Source organism: Vitis vinifera, chromosome 15, assembly GCF_030704535.1.
Source record: "Vitis vinifera cultivar Pinot Noir 40024 chromosome 15, ASM3070453v1".
Taxonomy (NCBI): Eukaryota; Viridiplantae; Streptophyta; class Magnoliopsida; order Vitales; family Vitaceae; genus Vitis; species Vitis vinifera.
This window is the reverse complement of record NC_081819.1, coordinates 9,817,685-9,839,414: the sequence shown is the minus strand read 5'-3', so window position 1 is coordinate 9,839,414 and position 21,730 is coordinate 9,817,685. Positions and strand designations below refer to the sequence as shown.

General features: G+C 34.5%; 1 pseudogene; it reads right to left on the bottom strand.

The window, feature by feature from the left end:
* Nucleotides 1-376: 376 nt before the first annotated feature.
* LOC132255167 (shaggy-related protein kinase alpha-like) lies at nucleotides 377-20,788 on the bottom strand (annotated as a pseudogene).
* Nucleotides 20,789-21,730: the final 942 nt, after the last annotated feature.

Below are 21,730 nucleotides of genomic sequence, written 5' to 3'. Positions count from 1 at the left end.
GCGTAGGAGGCCTCTAACTGGTAGAACTGATGGCGCTCACATCAACTGACCTCTGTCCTCCGAATGGTTTCTTCCCTTTAACATCACTAGGGGAAGAATCTGTCCACAAACCTCTGGAAATGCTGTCCTCGACATCATATAGAGATAAAACCAGAGAACCAAAATTTGTGAAAGGTACCCCAACCACATGTCCTGCATTCCTGGGCTGTAAACTCCTCAGAACCATCTGTATCTGATCCCTCTCTGATGGCCTATCAATAATCTAAGTAATCTTCCCGCGCCAATAGGAGATGAATGCAGAAACATACTCTTCTTATCTCTATCTCAGAGCCTCGAGCTCTCTCCTTGATACATCTACAACAATATTAAACAAAAACTATTGTAAACACTCCTGGGCCAGGTCATCCCATGTTTGACGCCGTGAGGACTCTAAAGACGCAAACCAGTGCTGGGCCACCCCACTCAGAGATAGTGGAAATAAAGTGATCATTTGTGACTCGTCCAATCCGTGAGCCCTCATCACTGTGCTGTAGAGTTGAAGGTGGATGCAAGGATAACCAATGCTTGTGTATCTCTCGATGTCGAGCATCCTAAACTTGGCCGACAAATTGGCCATCGGCATACCCTCGAGATCATCCCAAACCGCAGAACCATTAGATACCCTCAATTGTCTCATGCGTTGCTCAATTCGTTCCATATGTGCATGAGCAACATCAATGATTGTGGTCTGAACGACTGCACGTGGAACAATCTCAGAATGACCATCCAATAGATAGAGTGAGTCCTGAGGCATTAAAGGAACGGGTGGTGGTGGTGGAGGTGGCAATGGGTCATAAGGCGTCTCATCCTGAACTACGGGCTGTCTGCTCTGCTGACTGCCTATCTCCTACCTGAGACTAGCCAAAGCCTCCTAGATAGAAGCCATGGCGGTCGTAAACTGATCAACTGTGACAACCTGCTGATTCATATCTGATCTCTCTGAAAACCGAACTAATATTCCCTTTACTCTGACCTAAGAAGGTAAATCTAAAATGAGAGCAGAGCGTCGATCCTAGAACATGAGAAACGGGATAAGGGTACGACATAGGGAAAACACGGAAGAAATGCTAAACTGAACTGAAATGAGCAAGGCGTCAAAAACGAAGACGGACTGTCCGACCGTACTCAAACTCATTCTGATCTTTGTGCACTCTCAACTGGAGACTAAAGAGAGGGAGTATCAGATTCCAAACTGTGACCACAGAGGCTCTGAAGGCCCTCAGATGCACCCACGTGTAGGGAAGGAGTCCTAATCGAAGGATCTACGGCTCAACCTATAAGGTTAAGGTGACTCTAAAAGGATATAGGTGGACTTTAGAAGATCCATAGCAGAAGCAATCATACCCTCCGGCGATATGCAACCCTTTGCACTCCTCCGAAGAGATGGGGCTCTTCCATGCAAGGTGGTCATCACCTCCACACATGCACTACCTCGACATCCTAAGGGGTATCCTATGGCGAAACCTCTCAAAACTCTCAACACTCAATGGTCAACTAGAGTGCATAGTGAGAGGTGTGGGTGCATCCGAAAACCCTATGAAGCTAAAACAGAAAAGGAAACATGCTAGCTGCACAAATATCCATGAAACCTAGCTCCGGGCTATACAGGTCTTCAATGATTAGACTCCAATCGATATCAATATGTTAGTCTCCTCCAGAATTCTCCCAAACATTGATATAGCCCATCGCTAGACCTTACTCCTAACCTTTAGCTCGGTCAGAGTAACAAGCACACACAAGGCCTCACATTTGCAAAAGTGAGAACCGAAATGAAGGAAATGACCGAAACCAGAGGGTTGGAGATAAGGGGATAGATGTGCGGCCCACACGAATAAGTGACATGCAATCACGCGGAAGGAGGGTAGTCATGCAACATACAGTCAAGCAAAGTACAGAATATATCACTAATGTCCACATACAAGCTATGACAATCAGATGAATAGTGATACAGACAACATGCTCAAAGATGATCAAGATAATATACAAGCAAGCGAATCAACCCATAGAGTCAGATGATATATAGTAGTGAGTCTATGCGTGTGAGGTGATCAAAATAATCATGACAAAAATCAGAGTCACTATGCTAAGCAAGGCAAGATGATCAATTAACAACAAACCAACATGTCAATGTCTCAAACAAATATGGCAATGAAGCACAGAAAAAAAATCGCTACAATTGGAATCCCCAATCAATCATCATAATCAACATATCAATGTCCCAAATGAATACAATATCCAAGCACGCATCCAATGATATAAAAAACTCTCAATGTGCAATCAAGAGATAGGCACCCACTGATTGACCAATCAAATGCCACATTTGCTTCATCCTAAGTTCAAGCTTGACCCTCTAAATGATCCCCAATGGAGTCGCCATTTTGTGGACCCCGCATTTCGGCTCATGCGCTTCCACTTGATGGCGAGCTCACTTTTTATTTGAAAATGATTTACTGATTAAGAAAATGACTTGGAGTCACCACTTATTTTTGTTTTATTTTTTAAAGGATAAACAAAATAAGAAAAAAAAACCCTAAGCGTGACTCCTTATTTTGAAAAAGGTGGTCTGTGAAAAACCAAATCAAGGCTCAGGGGTCTAGTTACTAATCGGGAAGGTACAATAAAGACCGTAGCACCCTCTAAGTCCCTAAAATAATGGGTCTCTACTAATGAGATGAAACAATCATGGCAACTAATAAGAGGATCAATGGATATCAACATGATTATACATTGAAAGCCAAAACATATATCAATGATGGTCAGAGTGAGAGAGGATGCGTACCTTGGCCAGCAAACGACAATGCGCTATCATAAAATGGGGTTAGTGCACAATAATGATCATAAAATGAGTCACACATGCCATTAAATAGGGTAAGAAATCATCAAATATCACATTCCACCCAGATTCATTTTTAAATAAAGCTTTTCTAATGTTAGGCCCCCACCAAAACCTAATTTATTTTTGCATGAATCAATTCCATAAATTCCATCACTTGGAATTACAAAATTTGATTCTTGCTTATTTTAAAACATTTTAAAAATCAGAGGAGATATGAAGATTGCTTGCCAGAAAGAGACATGGCAACAAAATTTATTGAAAATGAGATTTTTGATAACCTAAAACTCTAAGGAATGAAAAATTAAAGAAATGAGTTATTTTCAAAATCGGAATTAGAAAAATATTTACAAAATGGGGGTGGAGAAAATTATATTCAAAATCAAAGGATGAGAATATTAAATATAACACAAGAGGTGACACGTGGCCACCAAGATTGCATGCCAAAGATGGCCATGCATAATGAAGTCCTGCATGTGGACCTGATGTGTAACTGATATGACTCTGTGAGGTGGGTGATTGCATCTGCCATCCTCTTGAAATTAAACTGGGTAGGCATCCTGATCTGATACAATTTTTTTTTAAAGTTCATTCTGGACCTCTGGGCCATCAATATCCAAGACAGACTCATTTATGCCTTCCATTTCCACGTCTTTCACTTGATTCGCTTCATCGATCTCATCTTCCATTTGTTTCACCAACAGAGACACTGGATGATTTGGAGCTGCATTGGGCTCTTTCACATCTTTTAAGTTGAACATAACACTCTCAAGCTTTGATCAATGCCATTCGGAGACAGTGGAAGGGGAGCAAAGAGATGATCATTCGGCAATGGAATGAAGGGAAGAACTTTGTTGGATATGTGCACGCCAACTATTAAGAGACTTGCCAACAATAAAATCTACCCATTTTTAAAGGTTCCATACTGATCAAACTAGGAGGGTGCCTTCTGAGACTAATACGGGAATGCCAGCTATAGAAGAAACCGAGTTATTGTCACGGGAGTCATACTAAAGTCTCCATATAGAAGATCAACATCATCACAAATCCTGAGGCCTTTTATCCTAAACTGACATAACTTGGTAGTTGGTGAATGCACAAGGCTTGTTGGTTGGTCTACCCCGACTGATGCAGGATTTAAAGCAGGCACATGGAGAGAATGCTATCCGAAGGTAAGGATTATCAATATTTTCTCAAGCATTTGCTCTCAAAGCCATTGAAACATCCATATTAGCAGAGCCATGGCGCAATGCTCTGTAAGAGATAGTGTAGAATAGCCTCTCGATAATAAACTGTATTGGGATGGATAATGCTCACCTCAAAATCTTCCCAATATTTAGCATGTTTACCACATTGCTATCTAATCCATGCTGCATAATCAATACTAGGGACATTCAGGTTTCCATTGCAAAGAGAGCGAGTATGCACTGTGACAAAATGAAGTCATGAGTTAAATTGAGAGGGCAATTATGGTCATCACATGGGCAACTAGCCACTTTTCTTTCAAACAAAGGTGCATTATACAGTCTTTCTGATAACGACTATCTTCTCGGTGATGTATGTCATACCCAAGTCGAATCCACCTTCCTGATATCTCCGCTTATTTTGAGTGACCATATGACGAGCCTTGACCTACACAACCATCACTGCATTCCCAAATGAGTCAATTATTCCTTTTTGTAAGTGTTCCAAACAAACCAGGCTGTGCCATTGTTGGAGATTCCATCAAGACCATTTTCAGATGTAGAAAATTTTCTTTTTAGAGACAAGTGTGATCCAATCTCACTAACGAAGCGTGCATAGCTTGATTTTTCAGTAATCCCAGTTAGAGATTCATCTTATTTTCCTACCAATGACTTAAGAATTTTCAAATTTCAGTCCATAATGACAGTCCATATGGTATATTACATGCAACATTATATGGTCTAGAACCTGTAGCAACAAAAGGTTATACTTCTGGCACCTTATGGGAAAACAAGTTTGATGAATCGACACATCCTAACTCCATCTCACAATAAAAAAGATCTCAATTGAGGTTAAAGACAGAAGTTGAAGAACCCAACAAAAAAGATTACACTAAATTCTATTAGAATGACAACAAGTCTGAAATCTGAGGCCCTGAAGAATGAAATCCCAGCAGTGTAGAATTAGAAGCAAAGGATCTAAGCAGGATGGTTTGCAGACTTCTTGGGTTTCAAAGATTGATGAAGGAATAGAGCTTGTATTAGAAAATGGGTATGAAGATTTAGAGAGAGAAGTGGGCAGATGGATGTGGAGGATACATGATGCAAGAGAGATGGGTATGAGAATGTTGAAGGAAAGCCATAAGTGCATGTATGATAGTGATGAATAGGAGAGGTGGTGAAATGAAATTAGCCTTGCACGCATGGATTAGTGTTGGGTTGAGCCAAGAATAGTGAGAGAAAGAGACTTAATGGGTATTGAAGGGTGGGAACAAAAATAGTGATGAGTTTGATGGAGCATGAAATATGAGTAGTGGGTTTTAGGGGTATTAAAGGATGGAGGTGTGGGTATTATGGATTAGGGTTGTGGGTAGATGGATATGGGGGGACCATTGAGAGTGATGGTAAATGGTGAGGGTAAATGGATGATGGAAGCATGGGAATGGAAATGGTGATGGGTTTGATGAAGCATGAAGGTAGGATGGGAATGTGGTAAGATGGTAGGAGAAATGGGTTTGATGGGTATCGGGGTGGGTCTGATGGATGATGAAGTGAACGACATAGGAGAATATGAGCATGAGATTGGAGGAATGTGTAATGGATGTTAGTGTGGCCATGTATGACCATGCAAAGGTGAAGGGAATGGGTTCGAAGGGCATTTGGAAAATGGGTACATGGTGTGGTGTAGAGAGAGAAGTGGGTATGATATGAGGGAATTTGAACTCTGTATAGATGGGGTTCATGCGTTTAATTTCCTCCCTTATCGAAGTGCCCAAAACCTTGATAATCTCAACAAGTTGATTGACTCCACTCTCTCCAAGAAACAAAGGTTGTCCAAGCATTAACTCAGCAAAAACGCAACCTGCAGATCAGATGTCACTAGCTGTAGGGTACTCGGTTACTCTGAACATAAACTCAGGAGCCCTATAATATCTAGAACAGATATAAGATATATTGGGTTCCCCTTTTTCCAAGACTTTTGCACCTCCAAAGTCACATAGCTTATGCGGGTGGGTATGTGAATTCACCAAAAGATTATGAAGTTTGATGTCCCCATGACAAACTCCAATATGACGATGAATGTAAGACAAAACCACTACTACAAAAATTGTAAATAATGGCGTTTAAATCCTTGGCGCTTCTAAAAAGTGACAAGGAATGCAATGAACAGTAATTGTATAAAAGAATAATGGCGGTTTATAAACATGGTGTTTTATGTAAGCGTCATTATTGCACTTCATCATTCTTGACAGTTTTAAGAAGTGTCATTGTCTCCTATTATTTATATATAGTCATATTTCCCCATTTCTCAAACATCCCGCTTTGTCTCAACAAATATCCCGCCTCATCTGAAAAAACCTAGAAAACTAAACCCATCATCCCTGATTTCTTGCCTTTAGCAAACTCGTCGGAGATGCCCTGATTTCTTGCCTTTAGCAAACTCGTCGGAGACGCCCAACTATCGAACGATCAACTACTGACTGGTGATAATGAGAGCACCTCATCGGAGACACCCAAAAACACTCCATTGTGTCAGGTAATTTCTAACAGTGGGTAAAAAAACAATAATAAAAAAAAATAGAATTGGAATCATGCGTTTTCAAAGCTTGAACGCAGTCAATCTATTAGAGTTTTCAAGATCTGGTATTTCAGTTGGAAATGTTAAATTTTTTGGTTTCTTTGAGTGCATTTTGATTTGGGTTGTAGTTGGTTGGTATTCAGAGTGGTGTAGAGAACGTCAATGTCTGGAAATGGAGAAGAGGGGAAAACCTTGGCTGGGAGCATTGGTGGTGGTGTCTTTGTTGTTTCAAAATCTTAGGGTTTCGTTGGTCTCTCAAAATTGAAGTAAGTGGTTTTTCATTTTGAGTGTTTGGTTGTAGGGAAAGTGGATAAATCAGTTACAAATATGCAGAAAATTTATTTCAAAATTGATTTTGGGGCTTTGAATTTTAATTTAGTTTGATGTTTATTTGGGTATGTACAGGTTTGGCTGCTTTGTTCCAATTTCAAAGAGAAAGAGAGTGGTGAGAGAAATGTTTGGGCTTTGGTGAATTGGGATAATGAGAGCTTCATCTCTGTTCGTGGTTTGAAGTGGAGTGCTCCAATTGGAAAGCAGCAATTTGTGAGTGATTCTTCCCTAAAAAAAACAATTATGGAATAATTTTCTATTGTGCTTTGGAATGAAATGATTCTTGTTGCTTCTTCTTGGAGGAGCTTTGCAGCATCCCCTGTTGATAGCTTCTTCCCAAGAACGAAATGAATGTGTTTGAGGATGATTTTGAAACATGGAGTCTTAAGGGCAGTCCTAGCAGGACTCGAGAGTACATGTTGGATGGCCACAACCCTTTGGAGCCCAGAATAAGTTCCGAATGGAACTATGGGCCTGAGCACTGAGACATCAGTTTTGCATAGAGTGTTTTCTCAGCAAGGAAATTTCTTTCTATTGGAAGCCTAGATTAGCTAATCATGCAATTAATGGAACCTACACATGGAATTGGGCTAAAAAAAATGATTCACTAAAAAGTTCTAGCTTGTTACCCTCTGATTTTTATTTTTTTTAATGGGCAATAAAGCTTAAACTGTAATTCCAACTGTTAGGATATTCAATACCTTATTTAGAGATTTCATTTGGTCAAAGCATTTAAAACTTGCAAAAATTTTCTTATATATCTTTCTCTTGATGGCAAAATTTGGGCTATTTTTTTTGGTGAATATATCAATGTTTTATTCCATTTTTGAGACTTTTTACTTTATTTGATCTGGAATCCTTAATGAAGTCAAAAGAGTAACAATTGTGGATCACTTAGTGTGTGCACGTCTATATATGATAAATTCTATATGGCAATATATAGAAAGCATTTCAAAGAATTAAAAGTAAACCTTAAATATTTTTGGTTTTATAGGAATATTCTATATAGGATAAATTCTATATGGCAATATTTTGGTTTTATTTCCATTTAATAGAAAATGGAATTGACGCCCTAATATTTTTTAATTAAATATTCCTATGTTATCTTTATACTATTTTTAAATATTTTTTTATGAATTAATTAAATATTTAGTAAATTTAATATTACTATATATATATATATATATATATATATATATTAATTAAATATATATTTCATTAATTACAATATTTTTTAATTACTATATTTAATTAATTAAATATTACCATATATACATTAATTCAATATTTTGATACAATGTAGTACGTTAAAAAATTGAATTAAAATTTAGATGTTCATTAAATTTAGTTTTATTTTACACTTTTCTTCTTCTACTTTCTATATTTTCTATAAAATCTATTTTGATTTTGGAAAAAAGGATGGGAAAAATATAATTTTAGTAAATATATTAATTCTCTAATCCAAATAAATAAAATCAATTTAATAAATAAATATAATTATAACACAAATACTATTGATTCTACCTAAAATATATTGAAGGTAGTTTGGAAGCATTTATCATAATGTTGGAAGTCCTTGGTAATAATCGAAAATGTTTTTCTCATAAACATTTAACATTTGGTAAATTTTAATTGTGATTTTGAAAATTTGTATTACCAAATGATAATTTTTGAACTAACTCATGAAATATGCATTTTTCACAAATTATTTTTTGGTAGCCTATTATATATATATATATATATATATTATAAGTTATTAAAATAATTTACTTGATTGATTATAAATATATTAAAATAATTTACCAAACCATTTGAAAATAGAAAATAGTACAAATAAAATTGATAACACAAAATTTAATTATAACCTAAAAACAATTTTAGGATATTTGGCTCTAAGGGGTATTTGGGATAAATTTCCTATTACCATGATTACTTAGTATAGATACTTAAAAGGTTAAAATTATAATTTCAAAAATTTTTTATTAAATTTTTAAAATTATGAACACTATGTTCCATGTTCATTACTATGTGCTCCTATATTATGATATATGGTTTAAAATTAATTCTCGATTTCTCCATTACAATGCACTATTTATTTATTTTACTTAGGCATCTAGAATTTCTTCACATTTTATTTAGATGTATATTATATTAGTTTTATAATAAAGAGATTAAAATTTTAATCAAACAAAAAATATTTTTATTTTCATAATTTTTATTTTAAATGAAAAAGATATATGTTAAACCATATATTATCCCTATAATGCTTGTGAATTCTTCTCAAAAACACAAATCTAAAAAAAAAAAACCAAATGCAAAAGCACAACATAGAGACAAGTTTAAATTATATAGTTCACAAAATACCATTATAGGCTAAAATTTAGACAAAAATAAAATTAATTATTAAATATTGATTGTCTTATTATTTGTTTTGTAGGATAATTACTTGATGTGTATTTAAAATTGTCAATTTAGATTATTTTGATTAAATTTGGTGTGGACCTTTTTGTAGAAGATGTTGCTCTCTAAGTTGTGAAAAGGCTTTTAGGCCTCCATGTTAAATGTTACATATTTAAGATAAACATGATAGAATGAGAGTTATGTTGTTTTGTTGTAATATTCCAATTAGTAATCATGTTTTAATTTTACTCAACTATGCTTGCATGCAACCTTAGAGTTCCCGTTCAAGTATCATTGTGAGACAAAAGTTTATGTTATTACATAGTAAAGACATTTTAGTTGTCAAAAGGTGAAAATGGTTTTATCTATGCTAGTTTCACGTTGACAACTTTTAAATTGTCTACCATGTGATAAAGATCTTTTCTCTACAAATGATGCTTGAATTGTCCGATTGGACAGTGTAGGAAAACATAATATCTATGAAGTTAATTGCTTGTTCTTAATTTATTTTAAATAAATTTTGGTACTATTTCCTCTTGTTCTCTGGGTACATACTTGGACAAGGTGACATATTATGTTTTGTCCATTTTGTGTACTTGGAGAACCATAGGGAAATGCTGCCAAAATTTTTTTAAAATTAAATTGAGCACATTGGCAGTTGACACATAGAGATTATGTATTCCTATATGGGATAGGAACCACTCCCTAATTTACAATGTTGGAGATGTTAGATGGCATAAAACATGCAACATAGCTTGAATTGTATATGTTAATAATATTAATATGCACTTGTTTAATTGAGGTTATGCATCACCTTTAATGCAAGTACTCAAGGTCAATAACATTTATAGCTTCATAATCATTACTACATATAACACATACAATGACTTTTTTTTTCTTGGCTTTTTAAAAAATTGTCAATAATTAGCGTGTTATTCCAATAGTGTAAATATATGTACAAAAGTCATAATGATTAGAAAATTAATGCTCACCCTTTTTCTCTTAAATCTAGCCTCTTAAACAAATGTTGTATTAAATTGATTATTGATTATTCTTTGAACAGAAGAAAGCGAGGTTGCTAAACGAATGACACAGAAAATGTTGATATTTTCTTCAATTTGAAGTTTGATCACTATTGGAAGTTTGTTATTAAAAAATGGACCGTTCATGGATCTCAAAGGATAGAAGATCGAAGGAGTATGAGAATGGGGTAGAACATTTTATCACATTTGCAATACAAAATTCTGTAAATAAAAACTCCATTAAATGTCCATGTTTACAGTGTGGTAATATGATATTCCATACTCCTCAAAAGATTAGAGAGCATATGTTTTTCCATGGAATTGATCAAAGTTACTATACATGGTATTGGCATGGAGAGGTAGCTCCAAGTGGACCACCAACTACAAGAGTAGAACATTATGATAAAGTTCAATTTGATGATGTGGGTAGTACAATAGAAATGGTTCAAGCTGCACAGGAGGATTGTAAAAATGACCCAGAATCATTTCAAAGATTATTGAAAGATGCAGAAAAACCGTTATATCCTGGTTGTAGAAACTTTACAAAATTTTCTGCATTGATTAAATTGTACAACCTAAAAGCACGCTTTGGGTGGTCTGATAAAAGCTTTTCAGAGCTTTTAGAAATGCTTGGAAATATGTTGCCTGTGAATAATGAGTTGCCTTTGTCTATGTATGAAGCAAAAAAGACATTGAATACATTGGGAATGGAATATGAGAAAATACATGCATGTCCTAATGATTGTATCCTTTATAGGAATGAGTTGAAAGATGCATCGTCATGTCCTACTTGTGGAACTTCAAGGTGGAAGACAGATAAAACAGGAACTAAAAAGAAGAAGGGGGTTCCAGCGAAAGTAATGTGGTATTTCCCTCCAGTTCCAAGATTTAGAAGAATGTTTCAATCAGTAAAAATTGCAAAAGAGCTCATATGGCATGCCGAAGAAAGAGATTTCGATGGTAAAATGCGTCATCCATCAGACTCACCATCATGGAAGCTAGTTGACCATAGATGGCCCGAGTTTTCCTCAGAACCTAGAAACTTGAGACTTGCCATTTCAGCAGATGACATAAATCCTCACAGTTCATTAAGTAGCAAACATAGTTGTTGGCCTGTTCTCATGATAATTTATAACCTTCCTCCATGGTTGTGCATGAAGAGAAAATTTATGATGTTATCTTTGTTAATTTCAGGTCCACGACAACCTGGTAATGACATTGACATCTATTTAGCACCGTTGATAGAAGATCTTAAAACATTGTGGGAGGTCGGAGTCCAGGCTTATGATGCACATCAACGAGAGTTCTTTACATTAAGAGCTGTTCTATTATGGACAATCAGTGACTTCCCTGCGTATGGAAACTTGTCTGGGTGCACAGTTAAAGGATATTTTGGTTGTCCAATATGCGGGGAAGAAACATATTCTCGTAGATTGAAACATGGAAAAAAGAACTCATATACAGGACATAGACGATTTCTTCCTTGCAACCATCCATTTAGGAAACAAAAGAAAGCATTTGATGGTGAACAAGAGTTTAGGCCACCTCCACAAATATTAACTGGAGAGGAAATTCTCAAAAAAGTCAAAGTCATTTGTAATTCATGGGGGAAAAAAAAAGTTTAATCGTGGTAAATCCAAAGTTAGCAATCCAAATTGTTGGAAGAAGAAGTCCATATTCTTTGATCTTGAGTATTGGAAATATCTTCATGTTCGTCATAATTTGGATGTAATGCATATTGAGAAAAATGTTTGTGAAAGCATCATTGGTACCTTACTCAACATTCCAGGTAAGACAAAGGATGGACTGAACTGTCGTTTAGATCTTGTAGACATGGGCTTAAGGAGCGAATTGGCACCAAAGTTTGAATCAAAGAGAACCTATCTCCCTCCTGCATGTTATTCACTTTCGAAAATGGAAAAGAAGGTATTTTGCCAAACTCTTTCACAATTGAAGGTTCCTTATGGATACTGCTCTAACCTTCGAAACCTTGTGTCAATGGAAGACTTGAAGCTTTATGGCTTGAAATCCCATGACTACCATACATTAATGCAGCAATTATTGCCTGTTTCATTACGATCTATTTTGCCAAAGCATGTGAGGAATGCCATTTGTAGATTGAGTTCTTTTTTCAATACTCTCTGTAGTAAAGTGGTTGATGTTCCTACATTAGATGAGTTACAAAATGAGGTTGTGGTGACATTGTGCTTGTTTGAAAAGTATTTCCCACCTTCATTCTTTGATATCATGGTGCATCTTACTGTGCATCTTGTAAGAGAGGTGAGACTTTGTGGACCAGTTTACCTTAGGTGGATGTACCCATTTGAAAGGTTCATGAAAGTGTTAAAAGGCTATGTATGAAATTGTAATCGACCCGAAGGTTGCATCGCTGAATGCTATATTGCAGAAGAAGGCATTGAGTTTTGTACAGAGTACTTATCAAATGTTGAGGCAATTGGAATTCCTAGTACTTCAAACATTGACCAAAAAGTTGGGGCATCTATATTTGGAGGTCATACCATGAAGGTTGATTCCAATTTATGGTTACAAGCACATCATTATGTGTTGGAGAATACAACAATCATCCAACCTTATGTCGAGTAAGTGGGGCACACTTTTGTTTCTTTATTTATCATGCTTATAATAAATATAGGATACTAACTATAAAATTATTATACATGACTTCATAGAGATCACATGAAATGGTTGAAAATGAAATATCCACGTCAAGCTAAAAGACAAAAGTGGCTACAAGATGAGCATATGCGTACTTTTACTTATTGGTTGAGACAAAAGGTAATAGAGTGGTAGTAAAACTTACTGTATTCTTTACACTCTTGGTTAATTATGTTGGTAATAACTATAACTTATTTATACAGGTTGAAGTTGCCATTGGTAATGAAGAACCTGTATCTGAAACCCTTAAATGGATAGCTCATGGTCCTAGCCACTATGTTTTTAAGTATCATGGCTATGTCATTAATGGGTGTCACTACCATACCAAGGAGCGTGATGATTTACGAGCTACCCAAAATAGTGGAGTCAAAATTGTAGCTACAACAATGCAAATTGCTAGTGCCAAGGATAAAAATCCAGTATTTGGTGAGCTTTGTTTCTATGGGGTTATTACTGAGATTTGGGATCTTGATTATACCATGTTCAGGATTCCAATCTTCAAGTGTGATTGGGTTGATAATAAGAATGGAATCAAAGTTGATGATCTTGGGTTTACCTTAGTTGACTTCAGCAAAATGGCTCATAAATCAGATCCTTTCATTTTAGCCTCCCAGGCTAAGCAAGTTTTCTATGTACAAGATGAACTTGATCCAAGATGGTCAGTTGTTTTATCAACTCCTCAACAAGACTTCTTGGAAAGGGACGAGGGTGATGATCTCATGGATAACTCTATTGAACACCATCCAGTCATATCTTCTTTGCCACAAGTTGAATCATTTGATGCTATGGATGACTCTGATGCAATATGTATGCGAGGCGATTGTGAGGGGATTTGGGTTGAGAACAAATAGTATATGTAACTGCAGTGTAGCCCTGTTATAATGAAGTTTTCAAATTTATACTTTATTTCAAAATGCATTTTAGTTTTTATTATAACATGTATTTGTCTAACTAAGTAGTTGTTGTTTGTATTTTATGCGGTGACCTGATATGCTACTACAATTTTCTATAAGGTAAACCTTATGCTTATTGGTTCATTTGTCTGTACTATTAGATGATTGTTATGGTTTTAGTTTTAGTTAACGTCAGATTGGCTTTAGAAAAACATTGACAGATCTATTTTCAATATTATATTCGAAATAGATCAATTCATTAGGTAATGCCTTATGCAATTGAAATTTTTATACTTAAAATTTTGTTTAGATATTTCATACAAAATTTGTATGGATTTATGGATATTTTATAAACTTACTTTTAAACTTTATAATTTTTTTTATTACAGGTATGGATCTAGAGCAAGAAGAAAAACCACCTACAAAAAGGAGGTGTAGAGGGATAACTAGAAAGTCAATGATTATCAAGAATCGGAGCAAAGGGGTAAAGTTGGTGATAAAGTACAATCCTGATGGCATTTATGTTGGACAAGCTTCTGTGCATCTTACCAGTTTTTTAGGCGTATTGGCACGTACTATGGTGCCGATTAGATATAATAGTTGGAGAGATGTACCTATACAAGTGAAGAATAACCTATGGGACACCATTGAGGTAAAATAGTTTTTTCGGTATATAATCTTTTTCCAATTCAGTTTATGAAACATTTTTAATTACTAATAACTATATTAATGATTTATAGGCTTCTTTTACACTGGATAGTAAAAGTAGGAGGAATTGTATGCTAACGATGGGCAAATGCTTTCGATCATTCAAGAACATGTTGACTGTCAAGTATGTTATTCCTTTCAAAGACCAACCAGAGGTCTTGAAGAAACCACCAATTGAATATATTTTTATTGAAGATGAAGATTGGACTATATTTGTGAAGGAAAGATTGTCTAAAAGATTTCAGGTCAACTTAAACTCATCTTCATGCCTTATACTCATATTCACATTTACTAAATATAAAATAAAATTTGTAGGATTTTAGAGAAGTTCAAAAAGAAAGAAGGAAGAAGCATATTTACAATCATCATCTTAGTAGGAAGGGATATGCTGGTCTTGAGGATGAAATGGTAGGTTAATGATAGTTTCTTATTTTCTTTTATTTTATGCATAAATTGATTAAAGACTCATTACAGTACATTCTAATATCTTAATAGATGGCAACAAGTGGCTATACAGAAATCATTGATAGAAGCATATTATGGAAGAAAGCAATGGAGAAGAAAGATGGCACTTATGATGAAGTTGTCATACCAGTGGTGGAGAAGATTGTAAGTATACATTTTCTAACATATATTTCATTTATTTTAAGACTTTATTTATAGTAACCAATATGACATTGAAGTTAATAACATCATTGTGGTTTTAGGACAAGATGTTGAAAGAGTCACGAGAAAGTGGTCGAATTTTTAGTGGCAATAATGACATACTTACAGAAGCACTGGGCACTCCCGAATACAGTGGTCGAGTACGGGCTAAAGGCAAGCATTATACACCACACCAATATTTCCATTCTATGGCAAATAGTGCTATGCGGGAATTTGTGAAAGAATCTCAAGAGCGACAATCTAAGTTTGAGGCAAATATTTTAGCCCAACTTTCTCAGATGATGCCTAGCACACCTCAATCTGATGTTAGCAGCTCTAATGTTAAGCAAAATCAAATTGTCCTGCCTCAAGCTATTGAGCAACCTAAGTGTCAAGTTGATGACCATCTCCCAATAGTGCAAAAAGCAAACAAGGTATGTTGTGATTAATATTATGTTCTATAATTCCTATGTGATAACACATAAAGTTAGAAATTTCATTTCATTCATCTAGTTGAAACTATTCAAATACCAACTCATTAAGAGACATTTTCATCCTTCAAGAATGAAAGTTATGGGGTTTAAATATAGTTTTTACTTGTCTAGGTTTGTCCCACCTACATGATGAATGAGCTAACTATGGAAAAAACTTTTCATATGGTACAAGCACTAGTTTTTTAATTTAGGGTTTATAGGGTTTAAAACCTTTATGTAAATAAGCATCATATTTGACCTTGATGAATCAATTTTCCTCAACTAACTCTTACATTCCTAGTAAAATTCTAAATTTTCAATGGTTGCATATAAGTAAACAATCTTGTTTAATTTTATAGGTTAGGAAATGCCAATTGGCCATAGGGACAAAGGAAAATGTAGTTGCAGCTGGCACAATTATACTTGAATGTGGTGTTAACTTCTTAGTTGTTGTGGATGCTTCTTATGAGCCAAATGCACCACTTCCTGTGCCTATTCCTAACCAAATTAAAACTATTGGAGAGGCTCTTGGGTATCAAGTTTTGTGGCCTGCCCAAATGGTCAGTCTTACTACTCATCCCATCCAGGTATAGTTTTTTTTTTTCAATTTTCATTAACAGTTTCTTGGTAGTAATTATAACTTATTTTTTCAAGGACAATAATTATATATGCAATCATACACTTTGTTTTATAGGATTCAAAGAAATTTAAGAAACAAAGGAATAAAGAAACACGATTAAGTTCTAAGGATGAGAACCCCATAGACATTAAGAACTTTGCTACATTGGTTGGACTACTGCTCAAGGAAGGGAAAGTACATGCAGTAAACATCACAAAGGATGTTTTTGGAGAGTCTTGTAAGAGCTTTCTCATGAATGATGATATGGATATGATAATTTCATCAACAGAGGTGTCATCTAACTGTCTTATGTTCTATATATGGTGAGGGAACATTTATTTTGTTTTTTTTTTTTCATATATTTTAGTTGCTTCATTATAGTTTAACTTTTAATTATAATCATATTAGGAGAGTTGAAATGTTAGTTGCATTAAAATATTAACTTCTTGTTAATGGTATGTGAAATTAAATTAGGCATTTGCATAAAAAGATGGTTGATGCGAAGATGGCAGGACGATTTGCTTTTGTAAATCCAGCTTTGGTTTCCAAAGCTGGAATGGGGGAAGCAAGCAAGGAAAGTAGGTCAAGGGTTATTGCTAATCGATTGATGAATGCAAATCATGCTGACTTTATTTTCATTCCATACAACCCAAGGTAAGTTATAGAACTTAAGTAAGCTATGTTGGTAAACTTATCAATCATAATTAATATATAACTAAATTTATGTAAAATTTTGTAGCTATCATTGGGTTTTGGTGGCACTGGAAACAAGGACTATGATTGCATATTACCTTGACTCATTAGAAGACCAACCTTCTGATGATCTCAAGGAGATTGTTAATATGTAAGTTTTTCTCTCAATACAAGAGCATGAAGCATAATTGGTAACAAATATTATTTTCTTCATGTAGGGCCCTTAGAATTCATCCACCACAAAAGCATAAGTCATCAAAGAGGGAGCCTACATGGGTTGTAGTAGGGGTGAGTAATTCATATAAATTAGGTAATGCAATTTTTAATACCATTTCTTAATGTTTAATTAAGTACAAGATATCCTACAACTAACTATAAAATTGGTGTATTCTACAATGATTTATTTTTATGCATAAAGTGCCCAATACAACCAGGTAGTGTTGAATGTGGATACTATGTGATGAGATATATGAGAGATATTATTGCTGATCAAGGATGTCTTACATCAAAGGTATGCACCAGTTTATTAATTTCCAATATATCAATTTTTACCTTTTTTTTCAATGTAATTGATTAAATTGTTTACATTACTCCTTAATAGTTTCACGGAAAAAAATCGTATAGCAAAGATGAGTTGAACGAAGTACGATCAGAATGGGTAATGCTGGTCACTCAGTTGATACTCTCTTCTGTTTGAAGGCTTTGAAGACACTTTTTTGTATGGAAATAGATCATACTTTTGCCCAATCCAACTATCACTTTTGTTGAGGTTAATATTTTATTTTATTTCTCTTTTGAACCAAACTATGATTATAAGTAAATTGTTTGATGGAATCACAACCAAGTTGATAATATTTTCTTTCTATTGTCATGATATTTCTCCAATTTCCCATAACTGAACTAAGTTGTTAACTGCATGCATGACTCACAGGCATCCAAAGGGAAACTTTTTGAAGCTGAAAGTTGGAAGTATTTCCAAGTTTCTAATAGTTCATGAGCTACTGCCACAAAAAAGGTTTTTTTCATAGGGATATCAAGTTTATTATTTCTTGCCTCCTATTAAAGATCTTCTACAAGGGGATATACACTTGGAATTTTGTTGTTCTCATGTGATCATTTGTTTTCATTCTCAACTACAAAATGTTCTTGTTGGTTCAAAAGGGAACATGAAGATTTCTAATTTTGGCCATGGTGTTATACCACAACATTGTAAGTTACATCATCACCCTCATAAAACATAAAGATTTCTTCATAAAATAAATTTTTTGTTTCATTGCTTAACTTATTTATTTTTCAATGAATTTAAAACTACAAGATGATGGATTACTATATATTTATATACAACCAATGGAAGTTCAAATTACATTGCTTAATTAACTTCTAATTAAGTTTTTTCAAGTGTCGAAAATGTGGTTTGTAGTTTAATTTTCATTTCATTCAAATTAACTGTTCTATTTTTATCTCTTCAACCAATTTGTAGACTAGGTAAGTGATTGAGCATAGCTCTAGAAGCTGCCAATGAAGTATCTCTATGAACATAATCCCCTCATGAGTTGCAGAAATTTTAAGACCAACATCATACTCTTAGAGGTATGGTCTCTACTACTCAAAAATTACCATTATATTTTGTTCATTCAGAAAATTTATATTGGTGATGAAGTTTTTATTATTTTACATCATTGGCTTGATAACCATGCTTTTTAAATTTAGTATACATGAGAAATAGCAATTAAGAATTCCGGTTTCTCACTTTATGTGTTTGTATTATGGACATTTTTAAGCTAAAGTTCCTTAAGCTTTACTTTTGTGTAATGTATTGCATGATAGGCTGATGTTTGAATCTCTATTTAGCTTCATAGATAACCTGAATTTATTGTTAAATTTTTATGCAATCATATCTGTGCCATATAGTTGTCACTTTGGATCGCTCACATAATTCTAGATATTTTCCCAAATATGTTTTATTTTAAAAAATAATCATAATCTTTTTAAATATGAAATATGAGCTTTCATTAAAAAATATTCATCATTAGAAGATGTTTATCTACCATTAAGTTGTAGATATTCTTCTCTACATTTTTTTATGCATGCCAATTTATTTATTGTTAAGTTCTAGAATTCATATAGTTGTTGGTACCCTTGATAGTGATAAATAAGATGAATTGAATATTTTAATGGACTATTGATGTTGATATTCTCTTGTCCCAAACTTGGTTTGTTTTTCTATTTTTTTTTTTGGGGCTATACTAAAGATTTAATGGATTATTGATGTTGATGTTCTCTTATCCCGTATTTGATTAATCTCTTGTTTTGTGTTTTAACTATTGATAGTAATTTTGTTGTAATTATTCTTAGGGTCACATATGTCAATTGGTATACACATTTGTTTTCCTATTATATTTTCATTGACATTTCTTTCTCTCTATTTCTAGAAGTCTTCACTTATATATCTTTTCTGAAATTGTAATTGATTTTAGTTTTTTGTGCATGTAGGTCATTTTTTTGGGAAATTAACCTTGTGGTTGGATAAGCTAGCATGAAGGAGTATGTTGAAGGCCAAAGCACAATTGGGTTGCATGTAAAGAAAAAATGGACTATGTCAAGGGACTAAACATTAAAGTTATGACATTTTTTGTGGTTATTTTAATATATTTTAGCTTTTTTGTGTTTCTTGTTTATGAAATACAACTTCTTTATTTGTGATTAAATACTGCAATTTGGAAATGTATTACCAGGTGAAAAATTAGGTGCAACAACTAATTTCATTGGTATATAATTTTTTTTCTTATGTGTATGCATTATTTCAATAACAGGTGAAAAATTAGGTGTAACAATTATTAAACTAAAACTAAATTTAAAATTAAGCAATTATCTTCCTTGACGCTTTTACTAAGTGTCAAGGAATGAGAGTAACTACTAGTAACATTTATACAACCCAATAATGACACTAATAAATGTGTCAATATAGTGTGAACAACTAACAATGATACTTTTTAAGTGTCAAGGTTCTCTTCAATGACGCTTTTTAGAAATGTCCTTATAGTTCGATATTTGAAACTGCTAAACAATGACACTTATATAAAGTGTCAAGGTTTCTTCTACTCAACAATGGCGCTTATAAAGTGTCAATGTAGTTTGATATAACTAATGATGACACTTTTTTTAAGCGTCAAGGTTCTCTTCAATGGCGCTTTCTAGAAGCGTCATTGTAGACAAATACTTATTATGACAGGCTAGTAGATGACGCTTTGGGGAAGCGCCATTGAATGTGTTTCTCGACACTTAAAAAGCGTCATGGTTAATGTTTTTTCTTATAGTACCCTGAAAATCTGGTGTGTATGGAGCTTCACATATATCAACAGCATCCTTGGATTCAACTTATTGTAGTGTTTGATAACCTGATGAACAGTTTCAGGAACGTACTCAAATACAAGATTAAGATGAAGTTCATCATTTTCGGTGGTTGAAAAGAAACAGTGCTTCAATGAGACAACATTAGGGTGGTCAAGGAAACATGTAGCTTAGAGTTCGCAGTTCTCATATCTCTTGTCTTGAAGAACCTTCTTTATAGCCACAGTTTCACCAGTCTTTAAGCATTTTTCTTGAAAAATAACTCCAAATGATCCATGCCCAACAATGCGCTCAACCATGTAACTTATTGTCTACTTTGGTTGGTCATTCGTCCTGAAGCTCATTTGCTTATTGGCAGCAGACTACCCCTAAAAAATGGGTGACATAACATCGTTGCTGACACGTTGCCCATCCCCATAAGCATCTGTACATAAATTGATTCTGCTTTTGAATATTTCCCTCTTTCCTCAAGTGAATTCAATTTTTCTACAACACCCTTCTTCTCTACTAACACTCTTAGCTGAACATTCAACCCATGCTCTCAAAGTGCTAGTGTCTCATATTTGATGACTAGCAGACAACCTTGCCCCTTGCTAAGACCCAATTAAGTATCCAGAGCCACCAACAGTCGAAAGATAACACTAATACCCTGATATGGCCATCACCAATCTTTTTGAGCAAAATAACTCAACAATCTCATGAACAAATGAAACAACAGCTACCCAAGCTCAGAAACTATGCCCATGCGGAAATCAAAGGCAATGCTGGCTAAAACTCTTCTCATTGGGTGGTATGAATGGCCACCGAGAATAGAGGGTAAACAACAAGGGAGCAAGCATATAAATAGAGCATCAAATAAACCAAAGATAACATTGAACCGAGCCCTTTCTCATATGGCAGTTGATGGGCTATGCATGGGTGGGAACAACCAGGTGGAAACAAGATCCCAAAAATATGACTCATACATCCAAAGGAGAGTTAAAAAAAGAATTAGACCACTTTAAAAAAAATTTCGTATGAAGAACAAAGCATGGATATATTGTAACATAGTCACAGCAACCCAAAGGATATGAATGGCAAACAAAATGTGGTCTAGCAAACATACCTGAGAACATTTCCTTTCTTTCCACTGTTTCAGCTTTCAAAAACTCCCCTCTCTCTCCCACGAAAACTCTCTCTAGCATGCTCAAACCTCTCTGTAGCAGCCTAAAAAAATTCATCTCCAGCAAGCCAAAAATATCTTCCCCCTTGTAAGCAACCCAGAAACTCTAAAAAAAACTTGCTCC